The sequence below is a fragment of the Dipodomys spectabilis genome, unplaced genomic scaffold, assembly GCF_019054845.1.
Source record: "Dipodomys spectabilis isolate Male_0828 unplaced genomic scaffold, ASM1905484v1 ptg000242l, whole genome shotgun sequence".
NCBI lineage: Eukaryota > Metazoa > Chordata > Mammalia > Rodentia > Heteromyidae > Dipodomys > Dipodomys spectabilis.
The window spans coordinates 6,312,501-6,336,318 of record NW_024870919.1 but is presented as its reverse complement, the minus strand read 5'-3'; the positions used below and the strand labels follow the sequence as shown (position 1 = coordinate 6,336,318).

The 23,818-nt window shown below is 40.9% G+C and overlaps 1 pseudogene; it reads right to left on the bottom strand.

Annotated features, from left to right (window-relative positions):
* The window catches only part of LOC122124717, a 184,956-nt pseudogene that overhangs the window by 150,619 nt on the left and 10,519 nt on the right, over positions 1 to 23,818 (bottom strand).

Here is a 23,818-nt window from a genome sequence, read left to right as displayed (position 1 = left end):
AAAACATTTAAAATTAACTAAGTTGTTAAGAGGACAGAATACATGTGTTCTTCAAAATTCCTATGAGAAATAACTACTCATAATTACTCATTTTTAAATTCTCAGCATTCCATACCTGAGAGATTCAAAACAGTACTTTTTTGCATGTTATGAAATTCTGCAATAGATGCAGTTTCCAATGGGGTGTTAAAGATTGAGAAGTCAACAGAAAAATAGCCACATTCTCGTAGAGGAGAAAACTATGAAGCATCTGTAATAATTAATTCGTCAAGAGTAAGCAATTTTTTTTATCAGAGTAAGCTGTTATTTCTATGACCATCAATCCCAAGATTTATACCATGAAGTCATCCTAGCCCAACAGTTTCCAACTTGTAAGGGGCACCTTGAAATTCCTTAATTCATATCATGAATAGCTTATCTCTATTGTGAAAAATACTACACCTCTGCTAATGTGATTTCCTCCGTGTTCTGGAAAGACACCACAATAAACTGAGCTGCATCATTTTTCCTCACTTGCAAATATTATTTATATTTATACTTTTTTAATTATCATAGATATTGAGGAAGCTAAGAGCGGAAAAATATGGTTCAAAGCCCACTCTGGCAGGAAGGTTTCTTAGAATCTTATCTCCAATATACTTCTCCGTAAAAGCCAGACACAATGTGGCACTGAGGTTGAAGTGGTAGGGCAGGAGCCTTGAGCATAAACAGGCTCAGAGACACTGTCCAGGCCAAGAGTTCAAGCTCTAAGCAAACCAATAAAACAAAAACTACGTTGAATACAAACCCCAAACCTAGCATTTTCTCAATGTATACAGAGGCACGTAAATAAGGAAATGGCTTCCTGTGTTACTTATAGGTTGAAGAAAGAAGATGTCACAGAATTACTCTCTTCATACCATTTTAAACTAAACCCTCAAAAAATGCTGTTTTTATAAATTTATAAATTACTGTCATCCATTTGTTGGCAACTCTGTCTAGATTATTCACATTAACATGGTATACATGAACTGTGGGAATTATCTATTTACTATATTCTAATTATAACTCTCTTGAAAGAATATTCTAGGAAAATAGAATGCCAGAATCATTTGTGAATTTTTCAATTAATCCCTCTACTTAAAAAGAATTTTGTAGTATCCTATAGAATATAAGATTACAAACAAAACCAAGATATATATTTTAAATCTAAATTCTAATTTATCAAGGTCTACAAAGTCCTACCTTAGTTGAACTTTGCTATTTCTCCAGGCTTATGCTTTTGTAATTCTTCAACATTTCTTTGGAATCCAACAGAATGTTGCTTACTCACTTTTGCAAATTTTTGGATGGGAATAATGAGCCATTTTGCATCTAGAATGTTCTGTAATGAAGAGAGCATTTAAAACACAAGTGAGGATATATATGAGTTGCATTTCAATAGGAAAATTGACTTCTCAAAACATAATGAGAAAATTAGACCCAAATTCCAACTATGTATTCCTTTCTTGTTGTTTTGTTTGTTTTATTGAGACAAAATTATTCTACCTGGTCCAGGGAAGATATCGCAATGTAGTTCCATTCTCTAATCTCCTGTCGAAGTGCTAGAATTCCAGGCTTGTATCACATTGCCCTGCCATAGTTTGTTTATTTACTCTAGAAACAGACTAGCAATTCTGAACTTCTCCTATGATCTTATCCACTAGACTGACTGCTCAGACTGTTTATGTACTATTTTCAAAGATGTTCTAACATTTGACACAAGATATGAACATTTTCATATGCACCTAGAGGGTTCCCTGATTCATTCCTCCATAAATCCTATCCCATTAATAATGTTGCTTGACTCTCTTACTATCTCTGATTCCTACCTATGTAAGATTCTCAACTTTTGTGGGGAAATTTCACTTGAGGGCTTTCTAATATTAAAAATTATCGCTTGATTCTAGTCTTAATCGGGACATATTTTTATTGTTTTCTAACTTTTCTACATATTCTGAGAATTGTTTTATTTGTGTATTTTTGTGTGCACATATAAATCCCTCTGTGTGTATGTGTATGTTTGTATGTATGTATGCACAAACCTCAAGCTCTTATTCAGCAATCTTGCTCATGACTGGTATTCCAGCTTTTGGCTGTTTAATTATAGGTAGTGTCTCAAAGCCTGTTCTGCCCAGGCTGGATGCAAATAGAACTTCTCAGACTCCTTTACATTCTTAGGTTTTATTTTTCCAGGAGTATCAACTTTTAAACTACAAACACTTTTGTGAGTGTAAAGTCTATCCTGTAGCCCAGATTTTTAATGCAAGAATTAATATAAAGATTGATGGACATATACATTACATATCTTGAGTGTACACTGTTAGAAATGTGATCCTAAGCTCGGTGTGGTGAGATCTGAGGATTGGGATTTAAAGCCAGCCCAGGTAGGAAAGTCCTGGAGACTCTTTTCTCCAATAACTACCAGAAAACTGGGAGTGGCACTGTGGCTCAAGTGGAAGAGCACTAGCCTTGAGCTTCGTTGCAGAAGGACAGCACCCAGTCCCAGATTTCAAGTACCATGACCAACCACTACAAAAAGAATATAAGAAAAGGAAAAAAAAGAAATGTGATCTTAGCCACCAGATTCATTGCTAGTATAATTCCTGTTCTTTCAAGATAGATTCTTTTTTTCCAGTTAAGTCCATTATCTCATATATGACTTGCATTGGAAACAGAATCATTCTTCCATTCTTCTTTTTACAAAATTAGGTGATTAGCAAGCGTGATTTAGAAAGGAAGTGGCTTCATGTTCCATATAGGAGTAATGCTTTCTCTATATCACTCCCATAAATCTACATACTGGACTTGGCTTTATTGTTTCAATGTTGTCTTATTTGTAGAGTCTTCTATATTTTACTGAGCCCTTTTATATAATCACAGAACTTCTCTCTCCTATTATTGCTATTGTTTCTCTTACTGTTAACTCATGTACAATTGGGAAATTAAGGCACAGCACATAAACTCACAAAAAATGGTCTGAGAACCTTCTTCCCATTTAAAATTCACCTTAATTTACAGAGCACTAAAGAAGTTTGAACATAATGTACTCATGAATAAAGTGTTCATAAGCAATTTAAATTTCATATTTTCTCTTTACTAAGTTGTCTCTGAAACACGTGTTACCTCATGTCTAAGTGTGTCCTTGTGCTGTTTCAATGAAGTCAGAAAACATTCATTTTATCTCTAGCAGCACCATAGATTGTTACTGGAAGTAAGTGGAAGTAACTGTTACTAGATGTGGAAATTGATCTCAGGAGAGGAATTGAACATAGAGGAATGACAAAGTTCAAGTTAACATTTGCTTTCCTTTTTACTGTACAAGGAAAGAATTCAATGTTTGAAGGAAACTTTCTCCCTGACATTTTTGAGTGTGTGCTTTCCTCATATAAAACTTGTCTGTAAACTTGTAGTTGAGAATATTACAGAAGGAAACAATATGCCATTTGAAGTCCAGCATAGAACAAAAGGAAATAACTTTGTTTTAAAAATGTTCTACTGCAAAGAAACAAAGATATGGAGGTTTTGAAGTGTCTTATGGATGGATGTTTCACTCCTGAGATGATTCTCTTGTTGCAGGAGTCAGTTATCAATTCGTTCAGTCTGGTCCTGAGTTTTCCATAGCAATAAAGATTTCAAAAACGCAGGATCCAGTGAGTATGATCAGCAAAACCAGCCTCTTCTCAGACCACTTTAAGGAGAGTCCCAAAGAAATACCTAGGGTTTGTGTTGTTTGCTTGTTTGTTTACTTTGTGCTGGTTCTGGGGCTTGAACTCAGAGGCTGGACCCTGTCCCTGAACAGTTGTCCTTCTTTCCCACCTGCCCACAAAGCTAGTACACTACTGCTTGAGCCAAAACTTCACTTCTGGTTTTTTGGTGTTTAATTACAGATAAGAGTTTGACAGACTCTCATGCCTGGTTGGCTTTGAACTAAGACAGTAAGAAAGCTAAGTGACATCAACTGGATGGACTTCTCTTTTGAACCAAGAAATATTAGATGAAGTTTACTATACAGCTAATATTTGACAATTTTTAAAGAAGAGAATATGTTCAGCAAAGAAGCCATAACTTAAATAACTCAGCAAAAGTACTTGCACTGACTCCATTGGGAAGATTACTATTGACTTCATCATTCCTTTGGGGGAAACTTAAACCCATATTTGCACTTTTTTGTTGATTGTGGGTATGGAACACTGATTCTGGGCACTGTCTCTCAGCTCTTCAGCTCATCTAGAATGCTCTACAACTTTAGCTACAGCACCACTTCTGGGTTTCTGGTGGCTAAATGAAGATAAGTGTTTCATGGACTTTCCTGACCAGGCTGGATTTGAACCACAATCCTCTGGTTTCAACCTCCTGAGTAGCTAGGATTACAGGCATGAGCCACCAGCACCAGGCTTATATTTGCATTTATGTGCACTGAATGACACTGTGTAGACAAAGAATGGAAATTTTAACCAAATGATGACATTGCAGCTTTTTAGAAAAATTGAGATAGCAGTGAATATGTCCTCCTTTTCCATTTTGTTTCATTAAGACTCATGAGCTATGGGACTCTTACATTAGCATCCTGTGACGTCTGTATAGGTGTAGTTAATATCAGTAAAGGTTTATAGACAAATATAGAAAGACAGATGTTTAGAAAGCAAAGAGATCAGGTATGAAAGAACAGCATAGAAGGAGATACATTTATCTAGCCTAAGAGATTTAGAATGCTAAAGGCAATGAGGAATAAGCCTAGTTGATAACTAGTTCTTCAATAACCAAAAATGGTTCCCTAGAACTGTTTCTGTTATACCTTAGTTACTATCATTTCTTTCCTTCCATCTGCAGTTATTCCTTCTCTTCTGTCACAACTGTTAATTAGCCTCTGCCTTTTTGGTGCTATAACTGTCCAAAATGATTTCCAAATCTCACTTAGACTACCCTTATCATTGTGATTAGCAGAGACCCCACTCAAAAGCCTGGAATCTTTGAATTTCCAGAATTAATATTCACCTGACATCTAAGCACGTTCCTGGCATTAATTGCCATGACCTAATGAACAAAACTTTTTTTTTCAACACACTATCCTAACATAGGTAAAGTACATGAATTAGGGACTATTGTCAAGTATCAGTATGGAAGGAACAATTATATATTCCAAGTTTGGGTTCTTTATTTTGTATTTACTAACTAAATGTTCATTGTTGTTGTTTTGGCAGTCCTGGGGCTGAAACTCAGGGCTTGGGAATTATTCCTCAACTTTTTTTTTTCTCTCTCAATTCTAACCCTCTACCACTTGAGGCACAGGACCACTTCCAGTGTTTCTTTTTCAGTTTATGTGTTACTGAGGAATTGAACCCAGGGTCTCCTGCATGCTTAGGCAATCATTTTACTGTGAAGTCCCATTCCCAGAACCCTAAATGACTCTCTTAAGATGGCATTACATTTTCATTCTGTAACTATGTATCATAATTTTAGCCAGAAATTTTTGCTAGAAAAGGGCATTGATCACAGTACTGAATCCAGTAAGGCTAGATGGACAATGAATAACTGTCACGGTCTAGCCAGGGCACAGAGGGCCTCATGGAGCTGGTACAACAGCCTGAACGAGACAGCTCCTGACCCACAGCCCACCTCCAGAATGAGAGGGCCACCTTGGTACCAACCACGTTGGGGATGCTGGGCCACCTCCTCCAGCACCCATTCAATCAGTTCCTGAGAGAGAGAGAAAAAAGGAAAGAAGGTCAGAATTACACTTAAGCCAGGTTCCTGTGGCTCAGGCCTATAATACTAAGTACAATGGAGGCTGAGATATGAGGATTGTGGTTTATAGCCAGCCCGGGCAGGAACACCTGTAAGACTCTTATTTCCAAAGAACCACAAAAAAACTGGAAGTGGAGCTGTGACTCAAGTGGTAGAGTGCTAGGTTTGAGCTGAGGATCTCAGGGAGCTGGCCCAGGCCCAGAGTTCAAGCCCCACAACTGAAAAGAAGTGGACTTCTCGCCACAAGAAGTAGATTGAATAACACCCATTGTCCTAGGGAGCATGGCAGGGATGTCAGGCCCAGCTTCCTGTCAGCTGGGAGTCATGAGTAGGTCACTCAGCTTCTCTGTGCCTCAGTTTCCCCAGCTTCAAAACTGAACAAAGTGAAGGATCCCGTTCCTTATGGGGATTGGGTATTAAAGAGAGTCATGTTTTGTTTCATAATCCTATACCAGTCACAACATTAATAACACCCACCATCTGAGATCTTTCCAGGTATCTTCCTGTCATATTCTCACAGAACTGCCAAAAACCATATCTGACAGCCCCTCCCTCTGTGCCTGACCCTGCTCCAGAGATCCCTCTGTATTAATCCCTTGTTTCTTCACAACTGTCCCATGAGGAGATTGAGGTCCAATGGTTGAGACCCAACCCAGAGCTTCACCTGTCGTCAAAAATGGGCTGCCGTGGTCTGAGTTTGGGACAATCCATCTAAACCACTGACTGAGCATGGCTCTACATGTCTACCATTCCAACTACAGAAGACAGGGCCTGGTGGCTCATGCCTGTCACAGACAGGAGGACTGTGATCCACCCCAGTCTGAGCATATATTAATTCTCCATCTCAGAAATGCCCAAGACAGAAAAGCTGGTAGAAGATCTGACTGGCAAGCCTAAGACCTTGAGGTCAAATCCTAATATACCAAAAAGAACCAGAGTCCCAGTGCCAGAGGCTCATGCCTTTAATCCTAGGTACTCATGAGGTTGAGATCTGAAGATAACAGCTCAAGATTTAAAATTGGATTGGCCTCGCCCATCAGAGGTCATGATGAGAAGACCCAGAATCTGACCTATGCTGTTGCACTCCATACTAGCAGGACTCATATCTTTACTAAGTGTGGCCATGCTCTCTGTCCTCTGGAAAGCCATCCCCTGCAGGCTGCACTCCTAGGTCCTCCCAAGCTCCCACTGCCACCAACCAGGCCCAAGGGCATACACAGCTCCAGGGCACACACAGATCCCTTATTCTTGTAATTTAACAGTGCTGTGTCCCCTTCAAGCATCTCACCCTTCTAGGCTCCCAGACATCAACTATGAAGCCCATGCATTCCCCAAAAATAGCAGGTAGAAGTTACCAAAGCATTCAGCCTCCTTGTTACAACCCACTTCTACACACACACACACACACACACACACACACACACACATCCAGACCGGTGACAGAAGACTCATCCATGGGGTACCTGCAATTTGCCAACTGATGACACACCTGAGCACAGTCAGGCTGTACAAGGAGAAAGATGATCTCTCTCTTTGTCTCTCTGTCTCTGTCTCTGTGTCTTCAGGTGAAAGGACGACTGAGCACAGAAAACAAGGGTTCACACAGCAAGGGGGATCTATCTTCTGCATCCAATGCCTCCCATCCCCAGAAAAAGGGAAAAGACCGCAGAAGGCAGGTGTGTACATGCTGCTCCCCACCTCTGACTAAAACCACCAGGTTCCCACCAGGGAAAGGAAGGGTGCAGATGTGCGGCTGTGTGGCTCCCATTGCTCCAGGCCAGGGGCTCTGTGGCGTCCACTCCTCACGTAACCCTGCATCTCCCCATTTCCTGGGACACTAGATGCTGGGGATGGGAATGGGATCCTGGGTCAACACCCACCCCCACCCCTGAGGCACATTCATGGCAGGGCGTGGCTCAGACTGTGGGGCACAGAGGAGGTGCGGGTCCTGGTCAGAAGGGGGGGTTATATGGGGACGCAGGGAGCGGGCCTATGTGGCCACCACTCACATGTGCTGCAGGCAAAATCTGTTGGCAGCTGCTCCATGTGGGGCAAACAGCAATGGCAGTGGTATGGCAGACATCAGGCTCAGAGCAGAGGACAAGGAGGCCAGGACCAGGTCAGACCCACAAGCTGGCTGGTGGCGCACCATTGGACCATTGCCTGAGGAATCCAAGAGGCAACCTGGGTTTGAGCCAGCAGCACCAGGTTTGAAATGCTGTGCCACGGGGAAGGTGAGAAGGGGGCCAGAGCACAGGCAGGCACATGGTGGGCCTGAGCAAGGCCTCTCCTCCTAGGCCTCGAGTCTCTTGCTCATCACTCAGCCACCTCTACCTTCCTCAACTGCTAGTAATGGTCTCAACCAACAGAGGGAATCCCAGTGCTACTGGGCAGCATGGAATGTGGACATGGCCAGCATTCTTGTATCCCATTGGTCAGAAAGAACCATGAAAGAATGGAGGTGTGGCCAGAATCCTGTGATGCAGGCAGAATGGGCAGAGTCAAGATGATGGCAGCCCCTTTCCCAGGGAACTCTGTGCAATCCAGTTGGGGACAAGAAGATGACCTGCTTTATCTGGATGGCTGCACAGATTGTTGTGTATGTCTATTTGTTCCCAGTCCCAGACCTTGAACTCAGGATCTGGGCACAGTCTGTGAGCTGCTTTTGATCAAGGCTAATCCTCTACCAATGGAGCCACATGGCTTTACTTCTGGTTTTGTTGGCACAAGTTGGGCAGGAGTCTCAAGGACTTTCCTGCCTAGGGTGACTTTGACCATGATCCTCCTATCACAGCCTTGTAAGTATCAAGGAGGACTGCTGGGAGACACTGATGGCTGCCTAATCATTGGTCTTACTGATGTATTTGGACAGATCTGTGAGTTCCCTATCCTCAGGTTTAAGTGGTAGGAGCTGGAGCCCACAGTTGGAATCCTGGTCCTGCCACCTCCAAATGGCAGGAGATCCTAAGAAACTCATTACTATTCATATGATTACCAATGGAATGTGATGTATGTCATGATTAAATGGGCAGTTCTTGAATGATTCAAGGTTAAAATTATACACAATTAAATTATAGGACACTGGTCGATTTTAATTAATACTTTATGAAGCATTTAAACAATCACATTCATTAAATGGAGCCCAAATGAAATACCTAAGAATTGAGCATCACATAGCTTGGAGATGCCATTTTTTCTGCCAGCACTGGGATTTGAACTCTTGGTCCGGGTAACACTTGTTGCACTCTGTGGGAAGGGGAAGCTTGCCTCCTTGAATTCAAGAAATTCAGGTCTGTTCCTTAGGCCTGAAATCAATGCCCACCACTAGAAAACATCCTATTTATGTGCATTTTAAGTATATGATTTATATTTATATACATATGTTGCATTCAGTGTAGTTATTCATTTTATTTTTTGTTTTATTCATGTATTGACTGCTCATTTTATTGACTATTATGACACATAGAACAGTGCTTACATTGGTTACATAGGATATAGGTTTGTATATATATTGGACTTCAAACCTGACACCAAAGACTTTCACAGAAAAGGAAAACATGTGTCATCATCAGCTTCTTACTCCACGATTCATTGTTTGGGAATGCTGGCATCTGAATCACAGCCTGCAAGACCCAATTCATGAATGGGTGAGTGTCAGCATGCCATCTTGTGGCAAATTCAGCTGACAGGCAGTTCCCAGTACCTGAGATCGAGCCACAGGGGTTGACAAATTAAGAACAGACTGACATGCAGATGGTAGTACTCTAATAAATAAATATCTCTATAGAGTGCTAGAGATGCCTATACATTATTTAGTTATATAGACTACATTCCTACTAATTCTTGGGTATTTATTATGCCTCCATGTAATTACTGTCGTTTTCATTCTTAACAAAATATTAATTAAATCAATCAATATCTGAAATTATTGCATTCCTGTAAATAATAGTATTCTTTTAATGCTTCATACATAATAAATAAAATCAGTCTCCTGAAATGATGGGTCTGATTTTATAGGAGCTTCATTCACGATCAACTAATTCAACTGTGACACTGATAGGATTACCTTGTTATTCCCATGGATGGGAATGAGTCTCTTAGTATCTCCTGTCATTGATTGGTGTCAGGATGGGGATTCAAAATCAGGGCCTACATTGCCTATGGCTTCCCCAATAGTCTGCCAACCTTCAGCAATGCAAGGTGAAGTACCCTTTGCAACAGTGTCATTCAGACCCAAGAGGGTAACCATGCAAAGGAAGAAAACATAAAAAGGCCATCTCACCGCATTTTTCTGTATATTTTTGCCACACAAGGCCTGGGGGTCTAGGATCCTAGGATCTGCTGTGCGTCCAGTGGCTGCACCCCAGCACAGGATGATCGAAGCTGAAGCAGAGTTGCCACAATCTGAGTTCAAGCCCCCTGCTGAGCAAAAAAAATTAAAAGAAATTAGCTCCCTGGCTTGCAATTCATCCCATTTATTCTGCCAGGCTTTGAATTTGATCTCAGGGTCTGGGTAAATCTGCAACACTGTGGAAGAAGGGGAAGCTCACTGTACTTGAAGGTAAGAAAATTAGGCCTGTACTCTAAGCAAATTTCAAGCTCCAGCTTTGGAAAACATACTATTTATATACATTGTAAAGACAAGATTTGTACTTACCTATGGATGCTCAGTCCATACACATTTGATGTGGTTGTTCCTTGTACTTTTTGTTTTATTCATTTTTTACCATTGATTTTACAGTGATGACACCCATTGCCTTTATTACATTGATGACATCCTATTACATGGGATCTAAATTTGTAGACGTGTTCTTCATCAAGCCTGACACCCAGGACTCTCGGAGAAAAGGAAAAAAGGTTTCACACTTGGCTTCTTACTCCATGATCCAATTGTTGATAGTGCTAGGATCTGAACTCAGGTCCAGGCAGGACCAATTGGCAAATAGTTCAAGGTGAACACACCAGCCTGTTTGCAACAAAGGAGTTAGGCCATTCCCAGGATCTGTCATTGATCCCCAGGGTGGGCCACGATAGTCATAAATTCATAATTTAAACATAGGATCTAAATTTACATATATGTGTGGACAGCATCTTGCGTTTGATGTACTTCTCCTTATTGTCTGTCTTATGGAAGTATTGTGCAATTTACTGAGTAAGGTGACAGATATAACAGTATTTACATGGATGACAACCTATTGCCATGGCTATAGGGTTTCCTAAGCATTCTCCACCCTAGCTGAGACACAGGACTTTCACAGAAAAGGAAAAGAGGTGAATCGATGGGCTTATCACATCAGGATTCATCTTTTGGCAGTGTTGGGATTTGAACTCAGAGCCTACAGGCCCAATTGGGGAAAGGGTCAAGGGTCACCAGCCTGTGAGCAACGAAGGAGATAGGCCCTTCCCAGGACCTGACATCGAGTACCAGGGAGGGACAAATAGTAATTAATTCATAATTTAAACATAGGATCTATATTTACATACATGTGTGGACAACATCTTGCATTTGGTGCACGTATTCTCCTTATTTTGTGTCTAATTCATGGAGTTATTGTGTATTGTACTGAGTATGGTGACAAGTATAACTGTGCTGACATGGATGACAACCTGTTCCAATGGTTATAGGGTTGCCTATGCATTCTACATCCTAGTTGAGGCCCGGGATTTTCACAGGAGAGGAAAACATGTACAATGACTGGCTTCTGACAACAGAATGAATCTTTTGTCAGTGCTAGGATTTGAACTGGAGTCTGAGTAGCTCTGTTGCACTTTGGGGGAAGGGGAAGCTCACCATCCTTGAAGACTAGAATGTCAGGCCTGGTCCAAGGCATGATTTGAAGCACCAGCACTGGATAAAATAACCTTTTTTAAACTTAGGATCTCTCTTTACCTACAGATGTGATATGCATCTTGCATTCAGTGTAGTTATTCTTTTTATTTTGTGTCTTATTCATGGATGTATTGTGTATTTTATTGAGTATGGTGATAGATATAGCTGTGTTAACATGGATGACAACTTATTCCCATGGCTATAGAGTTGTCTATATAGAATTCTCCATCCTTGCTGAGACCCATGACTTTCATGGGACAGGAAAACAGGTGGATCAATTGGCTTCTCATATCAAAGTGAATCTTTTGGCAGTGCTGGGATTTGAACTCAAGGCCTAGCAGGCCCAATTGGTGAATGGGTCAGAATGGGTCATGGTGAACACACCAGCCTGTGAGGAACTAAGGAGCTAGGCCATTCCCAAAACCTGACATGAAGCCCTGGTGGGGGCCAAAATAGTCATAAATTCATCATTTAAACAGAGGATCTATATTTCCATACATGGATGGCAGCATCTTGTATTTGGTGTAGTCATTCTCTTTATGTTGTGTCTTATTCATTGATGTATTGTGTATTTTCTTGAGTATTGGTTGACAGATATAACTGTTGTGACCTAGATGAAAACCTATTCCCATGAGTATAGAGTTACCTATGCATTCTCTATCCTAGCTGAGACCCAGGACTTGCACAGCAAAGGAAAATAGGTGCAATGACTGGCTTCTCACATCAAGGTGAATCTTTTGGCAGTGCTGGGATTTGAACTCAAGGCCTAGCAAGCCCAATTGGTGAATGGGTCATGGTGAACACACCAGTCTGTGAGCCACTAAGTAGCTGGGCCTTTCCCAGGAAAAGAGATCCAGCCCCAGGGAGGCCACAATAGTCCTGAATGGATCATTTAAACATGGGATATATATTCACATCTGTGTGTGGACTGCATTGTGCATTTAGTGTAATTATTCTACTTTGTATGCTATTCATGGATGTATTGTGTATTTTCTTGAGTATATGATGAGAAGTATAACTGAGCTGGCATGGATAACAACCTATCCCCGTGGCCACAGGGTGGCCCATGCATTCTCCAGCCTAGCTGAGACCCAGGACTTGCACAGGAAAGGAAAACAAGTGCAACGATTGGCTTCTGACATCAAGGTGAATTTTGGCACTGCTGGGATCTGAACTCGGGACCTAGCAGACCCAAGTGACAAATGGGTCCATGTGAGCACACCAGCTTGTGAGACACTATTGAGGAAGGCCTTTCCCAGGACTTGAGATGGAGCCCTTAGGTAGGGAGTGGGGGGGGGGGGTTCGGCACACAGCAGTCATCCCTTCATAAGTTGAAGGTAGTTCTTACACCCAGGACTCTTAGAGAAAAGGAAAACAGGTGTCACACTAGGCTTCTTACTCCATGATCCAATTGTTGGCAGTGCTGGGACCTGGACTCAGGGCCTAGCAGACCCAATTCGTGAATGGGTGTGTCAGCACAGCAACTTCTAGCCCAGGAAGCTGCCAGGCAGTTCGCAGACCCTGAGATGGAGCCACAGGGGTGGACAAAATAGCCATACATGGATAGGCAGGTGGTAGTATACCAATAAATATATATATTTGTATAGAGTGACAGGGACATCTACCTATCAACTACATTCCTACCAACTCTTAGGTAATTACTGTGCCACCATTGAAGGAATAGGATTCTTTTCATGCTTAATAAACTATTCATTAAGATCAATCAGCGTGCTAGGATCATTGCATCTAATTTTAGACTAGACTGATGCACGCAGAAACTTCTGATTCAATCATGAGTTTGCTCACATTGCATCGGTATTTCGATGCACAGGAACGAGTCTCTTGGGATTTCCCCCATTGGTAGGTGTCAGGACCAGGACTCGAACTCAGGGCCTACATTGCTGCATGGTCCTATGGCTTCCCCAATATCCCTCTGGCTTTCACCAATGCAAGGTGAAGAACCCTTTGTAGGCATGTCATTAAGACCCAGGATGGTCACCGTGGAAAGGAACAAAATGTAAAAAATCCATCCCGCGGCTTTCTCTCTCTCTCTCTCTCTCTCTCTCTCTCTCTCTCTCTCTGTGTGTGTGTGTGTGTGTGTGTGTGTGTGTGTGTGTGTGTGTGTGTTTTCCTGCAAGACTTCAAGGCCTAGGATCCCAGGATCGGCTATGGGCCAATGGCAGCCCGCCAACCTAAGATGATTGAAACTGAAGCAGAGTTTCCACAAACTTAGTTGAAATCCTCTCCTTGGTAATAATAATAATAATAATAAAATAAAGCACCCTGGATCAGAACTCACACCATTTTTCTGCCACAGCTGGGAATCTAACTCAAGTCTGGGTAAATCTATGGCACTGTGGGGGAATGGGAAGCTCACCCTCCTTGAAGACTACAATATCAGGCCAGGTTGCAGGGTCTGATTTGAAGCCCCAGCACTGGCAAAAATAATATACCAACCTATTTTACACATAGGATCTCTATTTACATACATGTGTGGAATGCATCATATGTTCAGTGTAGTTACTCTTTTATTGTGTGTCTTAGTCATGGATGCATTTTGTGTTTTATTGAGTATGATTACAGACATAACTGTGCCAACACAGATGACAACCTTTTCCTATAGATTTGCCTATATAAAATTCTCCATCCTCCCTGAGACCTACGACTTTCACAGGACAGGAAAATAGGTGGATCGATGGGCTTCTCACATCAGATTTCATCTTTTGGCAGTATTGGGTTTTGAACTCAGAGCTTAGCAGGCCCAATTGGCAAAAGGGTCTAGGTGAGGATACTGGCCTGTGAGCAACGAAAGAGGTAGGTTGCACCCGGGACCTGAGATCGATCCCTGGTGGCACAATATTCATCCATTCATAAGCTGAAGCTAGTATGCTAATAAATACCTATTTGGACAGAGTAGGAGATGTGGCGGGCTGTGTTGGAATCCTATCTAACATGTGAGTATTGATTCTTGGATCTTTCCCATTGTCTCCAGTTCCTGAATGTGATTCTTATTGTCACACTTCATGAACTCTTAATTAAAAGTAATCGTTGTGCCATATAAGCCTATCATTTCCTATGAGAATCGTGCATGAAATAAACTCTTCCCTAGATCTGAATTCAACTCCTCATAAAATTTATAGACATGTTAAATATACAATTTATACTTACATCTATATATTCACTCTATATTGTGTTTGTTGGAGTGACTCATTATGTTTTATTATTGATTTGTTTATTTAGCATTTATTTTATGAACTGTAAGTGCACCTAAAACATTTATTACATTTATTCCCATCTATTACATAGCATGTAACTTTGCAGACATATTATGAACTTGCACAGAAAAGGAAAACAGGTGTCACACTTGAAATCTTACACCAGGAAGAAATTTTTGACAATTATGGGACCTGATCTGAAAGCCTGAGAGGCCCAATCCATGAATGGGTGAGTGTCAGCACTGCAGCCTCTAGCCCATTCAGCTGCCAAGTGGATCCCAGAACCTAGGATCAAGCCCCAGGTTTGGACAAAATAGCAGTAACTTTCTATGATGATGGTGGTATATAAATAAATACAAATTTAGGTATTTAGGTACTGCCAGAGCTGTCTATTTAGTATTCAATGACATATACTACGTTCCTACTAATTCTCATGTATTTAGTGAGGATTCCATTTAATCAATATTATTCTTTTTTTTTTCCTTCGGGTCTGGACGTGGGGCCTAAACTCTGGGTCTGGGCGCTGTCCCTCAGCTCTTCAGAACAAGGCTAGCACTCTACCACTGAGCCAACTTCGCAGCCCCCAATAGCATTCTTTTAATGCATAATAAACTATGAATTAAAATCAATCTGTGTCCTGGATTATTGGGTCTAATTTTATGCTACACTCATTGAGGGACTACTCATCCAACCATGGCATTGATCACATTCCTCTGGTGTTCCTATGGACAGGCAATAGTTTCTTAGGCTCTTCAGCCCCTTTAAAATGATATGATCGGGATTAGAACTCAGGGCCTAGTGTCTAGGTTGGCCTATGGCTTCACTGACAGCCCGCCAGCCTTCAGCAATGCCAGGTGACCTACAAGTTGCAGCCATGTCATTCAGACCCAGGATGGTCACCCTGCAAGGAAGAAAAACAGAAACTGCTGACCTTCTGTGGTTTGCGGCTTTTTTGGGTGGTGTTTTCATTTTGTTTTCCTGTCAGCCCCCAAGGCCTAGGACCCAGGATGGCTGTGGGTCCAGAGGCTGCACCATCCCAGCCTAGGGTGATGGAAACTGAGGCAGAGTTGCCACCACCTGAGTTCAAGCCCCGTGCTTAGCAATAAATTAATTAATTAACAATACTACTGAAGCTCCCTCTCTTGGATTTCATGACATTTTGTTGTCTGCCAGGCCAGGGATGTCACCTTGGGTTCTGGGTAACTCTGATGCATTGCGGGGGCGGGGGGGGGTGAAGAAAGGGAAGCTCTCCTTCCTTTAAGACAAGTAATTCAAACCTGTTAACTAGGTCTGAATTCAAGCCCCAGCCCTGGAGAACATAACATATATAGATATGTTTATTATATGATTTATACTTACATCCATATACTCAGTTTATATCGTGTTTGTTGGAATGATTCATGATATTTTATTATTTATTTGTTTATTTACCATTTATTTATTGACTGACTGTGAGTGCTCCTATAACATTTATTACATTCATTCAAATCAATTCCATAGCATGTAGCTTTGCAGACATATTATATACATCATACCTGACACCCAGCACTTGCACAGAAAAGGAAAACAGGTATCACATTTGGAATCTTACTCCAAGACGACATTTTTGGCAATGCTGGGGCCTGAACTGAGGGCCTAGAAGGCCCAACTCATGAATGGGTGAGTGTCAGCATGACAGCCTCTAGCACATTCAGATGCCACGTGGATCCCAGGACCTGGGATGGAGACACAGGATTGGCCAAAATAGCAAAAACTTTCTATGCAGATGGTAGTATACAAATAAATATGTATTTAAAAATGTAGATACTGCAAGTGATGTCTTTCTTGTATTCAATGACATATACTACCTTCCTAGTGATTCACAGGTATGTAGTGAGAACTATTTAATCAATAGTATTCTTTTAGGGGCTGGGAAGATGGCTCACTGGGAGAGTGCTTGTCTTTCATGCATGAGCCCCGGGTTCGATTCTTCAGCACAACATGATCAGAAAAAGCTGGGAATGGTGCTGTGTCTCAAATGTTACAGCGCTAGCCCTGAGCTGAAAAGCTGAGAGACAGTGCCCAGGCCCAGAATTCAGGCCCCACTACTGACAAAACACACACACACACACACACACACACACACACATTCTTTTAATGCATAATAAACTATGAATTATAATCAATCCACATCTTGTGAATACTGGGTTTAATTTTATGTTAGACTGATTGACAAACTACTCATCCAACTATGACATTGATCACATTCCTCTGGTGTTCCTATGGACAGGCAATAGTTTCCTGGGCTCTCCAGCCCTTTGTAAGTGGCATGACCAGGATTCAAACTCAGGGCCTAGGTGTCCAGATAGGCCTATGGCTTCGCTGCCAGCCTGCCAGCCTTCAGCAATGTCCGGTGACCTACAGGTTGCAGCCGTGTCATTTGGATCCAGGATGGTCACTATGCAAGGAAGGAAAACCGAGAAACCGTCGACAGACTTCAGTTCGCGGCAATTTTTTGGTGCCGTTTTCAATTTGTTTTACTGTCATCCCCTGAGGCCTAGGATCCCAGGAATGGCTGTGGGCCCAGAAGCTGCACCATCCCAGCTTAGGATGATGGAGGCTGAGGCAGAGTTGCTACAACCTGAGTTCAAGCCCCGTGCTTGACAAAATAAATAAACAAACAAACAAATAAATTGAAATAAATTATATAAAAATAAAATAAATTTAAAAATTTTAAAAATATTAAAAATACTAATGGAGCACCCTGGCTTGGAATTCGTGCTCATTTTTTTTCTTCCAGGCCTGGGATTTGAACTTGGAGTCTGGGAAACTCCAATTCACTGTGGAGGATGGAGAAACTCACCTCTTTGAATACAAGCAATTCAGGCCTGTTCCCTAGGCCTGAATTCAATCCCCAGCCCTGTTAAGTAATATTCATCCACATTTAAAAAAATGATGAATATCTACATAGTTATGTTTACTGCATATTGCTTTGAGGGTATTTATTTTTGTGTTATTCATTCATTATATTTATTGACTATTACTACACTTATAACACGTATTAAATTCATTACATCTTATGAGAACTATACAGATTTGCATATATATATTATAACTTACTTCAGACCCAGGATATTCACAGAAATTCTATAGTAGATGATCCCATGCTTAGAAAAACAGAAAGAATACACCAACCAAAGTCTAATTTATCCCTAAGCACACCAAAGGCTCACATCTGTAATTCTAGCTATTCAGGAAGCTGAGAACTGGAAGATGAAATTTCAAAGCCAATGAAGGCAAAAATGCCTGAGAGAAATCATCTCCAATTAACTGGAAAAAAGCCCGGCTACAGGTATGGTTGAAGTGGTAGAAAATCAGCTATGAACAACCAAGCCAAGAAAGAGCAAGCTGAGTTCAAGTGCAGGGATGGGTGGGGGGGGGGCAGAGGGATAAAAGGGAGAGAAATGTTCCAAAAACAGAGAACAGAACAGCAGTACAAAAATCCCACCTAATTTATGGTACCAACCAACCTGGAAAAAAAAATAATGAAGCTTGTGCAATTGTATAACTTTACATGAGCACATATGCTCTTAGGTACACTTCAAATCTATGATTTTAATAATATATATGTATATATATTAATAATGCATATATATAATATACCTTTAAATAAACTAAGAAACCAGCAAATGAATAAATACTTCTGAATTAGTGCCTTAACCATGGCATCATAAGTTATTTATACTAAAATTGTATTCCAAGTTTCTTTTCTCAGAATCCATCTTTAAGAAGTTTGTTCACGTGCCTGGCACAGGTGGCTCATGCCTGTAATCTTAGCTACTCAGGAGGCTGAGATCTGCGGATGGCAGTTCAAAGCCAGCCTGGACAGGAAAGTTCGTGAGACTCTTATCTCCAATAAACCACTAGAAAACCAGAAGTAGCAATGTGACTCAAGCAGTAGATTGCTCGCATTGAGCTGAAGAGTACAGGGATAACCCCTGAGTTCAGGCCCATGATCAAAAAACAAAAAGTTTGTTCATACAGATCATAAAATTCTAACATTCTAAGCTTTAGGAAACTTTTCTGCCAGAGTCTTATGCTCTTTAGGCAAATACTCCACTACTGAGCTACATCCCAGTCCCAATGTTTTTGTTTTTCATTTTACAATCCAGTTTATTCCCAAAATGCTTACAATTACCTACTGTCCTCACAGAAATGAATTTTTATTCAGAAACCTAACCTTTTGTGCTATCAGGAACCCCCTAGTGTATTTCGTGTTAGGCGCTGAGGAAAACTAACATGACACAAATGCAGAGAGTTTATAATTATAGAAATAACTCTAAATAGAAATAAATTCAACTGTCCCGACCATCTAGGGAGAAATGATATCCTTATTTTCATTCTCACTCTTCATGGCAGATGGTCAAAATAGAAACACCAATGTGCTATACTGAAATGTAAAAGTTTAAAAACCTTTTCTGAAAAACGTGTTATAAAATCAAAATGTATCAAATAAAGGAGCAATGAACTTAAAAACATATTAAAATGCTAATGAAGCTCTCTGGCTTAGAATTTGTGGCATATTTTTGTCTTCATGGCCTGGAATTTGAACACGGGGTCTAGGTAACTCTGTTGCACAGTTGGGGAAGGGGAAGCTCACCACGCTTGAAGAACAGAAAGTCAGGCCTGTTCCCTAAGCGTGAATTCAAGCCACAGCCCTGGAAAACGTACTATTTATATACATTTTAAAGATAGGATTGAACTTCCATACAGATATTCAGCCTATATTTTGTTTGTGGTGGTTATTCATTATATTTTTTGTTTTATTCGTTTATTTACCATTCATTTTATTGACTGTGATGATACCTAACTATGTATTATATTGTTTACATCCTATCACATAGCATCTAGATTCGTAGATGTGTTCTCAATCATGCCTGACACCAAGGACTCTTTCAGGAAAGGAAAACAGGTGTCACACTTGTTGACAGGTTGGCCTATGGTTCCCTGATAGCATGCCAGCCTTCAGATATGGCAGGTCATGTCCACTTTGCAGCTGTCTGTCTCATTCAGACTCAGGATGGTCACCGTGCAAAGAATAAAACGTAAAACCCCAGCCCTCTGGGTCTACGATTCCAGGATTGGGTATGGGTCCTGAGGCAGCACCCAGCCTAGAGTGTTTGAAGTTGAGGCAGAGTTGCCACGACTTGAGTTCAAGCCCCATGTTTGGCCAAAAAAAGAAAAAAAGAAAAAGATTAATTAATTATTTAACTAAATTAAAAAATAATAAAGCTCCCTGGTTTGGAATTTCTCTCAGTTTTCTTTCCCAGCCTGGGATTTGAACTCAGGATCTTGGTAGCAATGTGAGGAAAGTGCAGATTTGCCACTACTTGAGTTCAAACTCCGTGTCAAGCCACAACTAAAAAGTTAAGTCACTGATCTTGGCAGGGGGAGTAGTTGTGGAGATGGGAGGGAAGGGATGGTAGGGGGAAAACAAAAGAGCAGGCAACAATGCTCAATAGGAAATATACTCATGACCTTGCTCATGTAACTGTGACCCCTCTGTACAACATTTTTACAATAAAAACATACAAAAAAGAAAAAATGTAGTGTTCAGAGAAGCACTTTGGGAGTAAGGGAAGGACGTCTGAATAGCTGTACAAAATTCTACATGGCTTTTTTTAATGTTCAGTATGTAATTGAATAAACATAACTGCTTCTATGAAAAAATTAAGTCACTGTCTTGGAACTGGACCAATATTTCTACCATTTTTGGGATTTGATCTCACCATCTAGGTAACTCATTTGCACCATGAGTGAAGGCGAAGCTCACTGTCCTTGAAGAAAAGAAATTCAGGCTAGAGTTCCCACGGACTGAATGAAGGCCCTGCAAAGAAAAAGATATCTCTATACATGTGTAATATAGGATATATACTTACATATGTATGCTTATTACATATTATGATTTTTATTATTGATTTTGTGATTATTTTTATTTTATTCATTCATTTATTGTTTATATTATTTAGTATTATTATACACATAATACTTATTACATTTTGCACATCTATTATAAATGTATACACAATAATTTAGGACATTGACTCATTTTTCATTAAAACTTTTTGTGTTGAAACATGATACATAATTAAATGGAGGCATTTGTCATAGTCTTCACATGTTTAGAGTATCTCTCAAGGATGAGTTTTGTGTTTTTATCTTTGAACACCTTCCTATAGGGATTTCTTTAATGATTTATACTTAGAAGCTTTTTCTTCAGTACAGGCAAGTTGTGGGATAAGATTGTAAACCTAGAAATGTGGCTTAGTGGAAATAGCTCGCTCAACATGCATGAATACCAGGGTTTGAATCTTCAGTGCCACATACTCAGAAAAAGCTAGAAGCAATGGAGTGGCTCAAATGACAGAGTGCTAGCCTTGAAAAAAAAGAAGCCCCAGGACTCTCAAAAACAATAGGCCAGATGGCGGTGGCTCACACCTGGAACCCCAGCTTCTCTGGATGCTGAGATTTGAAGACCATAGTTTAAAGACAGCCTAGGCAAAGAAAGCCTGTTAGATTCTTATGTTCAAGATACCACCAAAAAAATACCCCATGTGGCGCTGTGACTCAAGTGGTAGAGTGTTAGCTTTGAGCTGAATTGCTCATGGACAGGGCCCAGGCTTGATATAAGACACACAACTGGAAACAAGTAAGGATTAATCAAAGTGCTTTTCCTATTTGCTAATTAGGAGAACACTCTAATGTTGATGTACACCAGAATTGGAGTCAGAGGTTAAGGCTCAAGTATTGCACATCCATATACCCGGCCTCTCAGTCTCTAGCATTATAACCTTGTGTGCTAAAGGGATCTGAAAGGTCCAATGTTGAAAGGCTTAATATGCTCCCCAAGCCCATTGAGATAAGCAGTTGACTTGTATTATCAATATCATTACAGTTCTGAACCTAGAAGAGCACCAGTAGCTCACACCCATCACTCTAGCTCAGGAGCCTGAGGTCTGAGGATCACAGGGTGAAGCCAACAAGGGCAGGAAAGTCTATGACACTCTGACTTCCACTTCTGAAAAGTCAGATGTTCAACAGCTTCGTGTGTTTCCCTTGGTGATGAGAAGTTACTTTCATTCTAAATGTTCTTAGGGTTCTCATGCTATAGAAGGAAAGAAACATCACTGACCCATCAAAGATTCAAATGAAGTTCTCAGGATTCAATCCTTACTCTGGCTAGCCAAAAGAACTCCAGAGTAACACTGTATTTGAAGGACAGAAAACAGGTTCAAAAGCCAGGCTAGGTACAGAGACCTAGGCCTGTAGGATTAGGGGGCAGAATGTACACACTCAACAGGGAAGTGAGCTGCAAAACCACCTCATTCATTCCAGGCACAGTCACCAATGGGAGGAAACCGGAAACATTTGTTAGAGTTACACCAGGGTCAGGCTTTTCTCAGCCACTTCAATGACTAACCTTCTTCCCTCAGGTGAAGGGAGCCTCAGGCTATCTTTAGGTTACCAATACAGAGTCAGTTTAGTGGGGGAGAGGGGAGGAAGAGACTAGAAAAACCTTGCTCTCTGGTCTCAGGGAGTGGGTTTTTGACTCTCCATCTGTCAGGTTTGAAGGGCCTTCTTCTACCTCTTACAGTCCTTTCTCCTTCCTTCATTCTCCACATCATTAATGTAAATCCCCAGTCCAAGATGAGACAGGGCCTTTTCTCTTCTGTTTCCAAGAACCTGAGTTAGAACCTGGCTTTGTCTTCTTGTCTCTAGGGTCCTTTGCTGCCTGAGAAGTGGGAAAGAGACAGTCTTCCTACTTTGTGGTTGTGTGAAGGCATTGCTGGTGGCCTGACACAATAAAGAAGGCCTCATGACTGGGAATTGTTCCCTTCTTTCCTCCTGACATCCAAGACCAGATTGATGTATCATTTTTCTATCTATCTATCTATCTATCTATCTATCTATCTATCTATCTATCTATCTATCTATCTATCTATCTATCTATCTATCTATCTATCTATCTATCTATCTATCTATCTATCTACCTACCTACCTACCTACCTACCTACCTAACTATCTCCTAGCTATCTCTTTGACATTTCTTGGGTTGAATTCCAAGCTTAGGCACTTTCCCTAGCACCCTACTACTTGAGCCACAGCACAAATTCTGGCTTTTTCTGTCTATGTGCTACTGAAGAATAGAACCTACGATTTCTTGCATGCTAGGCAAGCACTCTCTCACTAATCTACATTCCCAGCCCCCTCATCTTTTTTTCTTAATCGTAGTTTTTACATAAGTATGATACAGTTTGTATCCTCAAGTTTAATTTTTCTGAATACCAGTTATTTCTACACACTAGGATTTTCTTTTCCCCTGAATGATTTGTTACTGTTCCTGCATTGGCCTCATAATAAAATGTAAATAAAGGCTGCTGAGAGCTTCAATGTGCATCATATGAGGACACGGGCCTATAAAATAAGCAACTCCCAGGCTTTTCTGCCTGGTCTGGCCTGTATCACCTGCTCGACTTTCTCTCTCAAAACTGGAGCTCTACCCTCTAAGTTACTGCACCACTTCTGGTTTTCTGGTGGTTTATTGGAGACAAGAATCTCACAGAAATTCCTGCTAGGACTGGCTTTGAATGGTGATCTCCTGAGGAGGCTTTAAGTAGCTTTCCTCAGGGATTCCCCTAGGAGCCACTCCACACAAACCTTTAGTCTAAATGTCGAGAGGTACTAGAGAAAACAGAAACATGAAGATGCTTCTAGTGTGTTCTAGATAAGTAAGGTTGGAGACACAAAACACTCATAATTATTAGATCACTTTAAAGGCAAAAGGAGCAATGCAGACAGTATGAGGATTGCTCCAACTTTCAGTCCTCTCATCATGAGAGAGTAAATTCACTGCAGCTCAATGTTAAGTGACAGAACTGGCATGTCCTGTGGACATTTGCTCCGGTGACACTCATTTCTCACTTTTGGCTTCAAACCTGTGACCAGAGTGGAAGATGAGGAGAGAAAA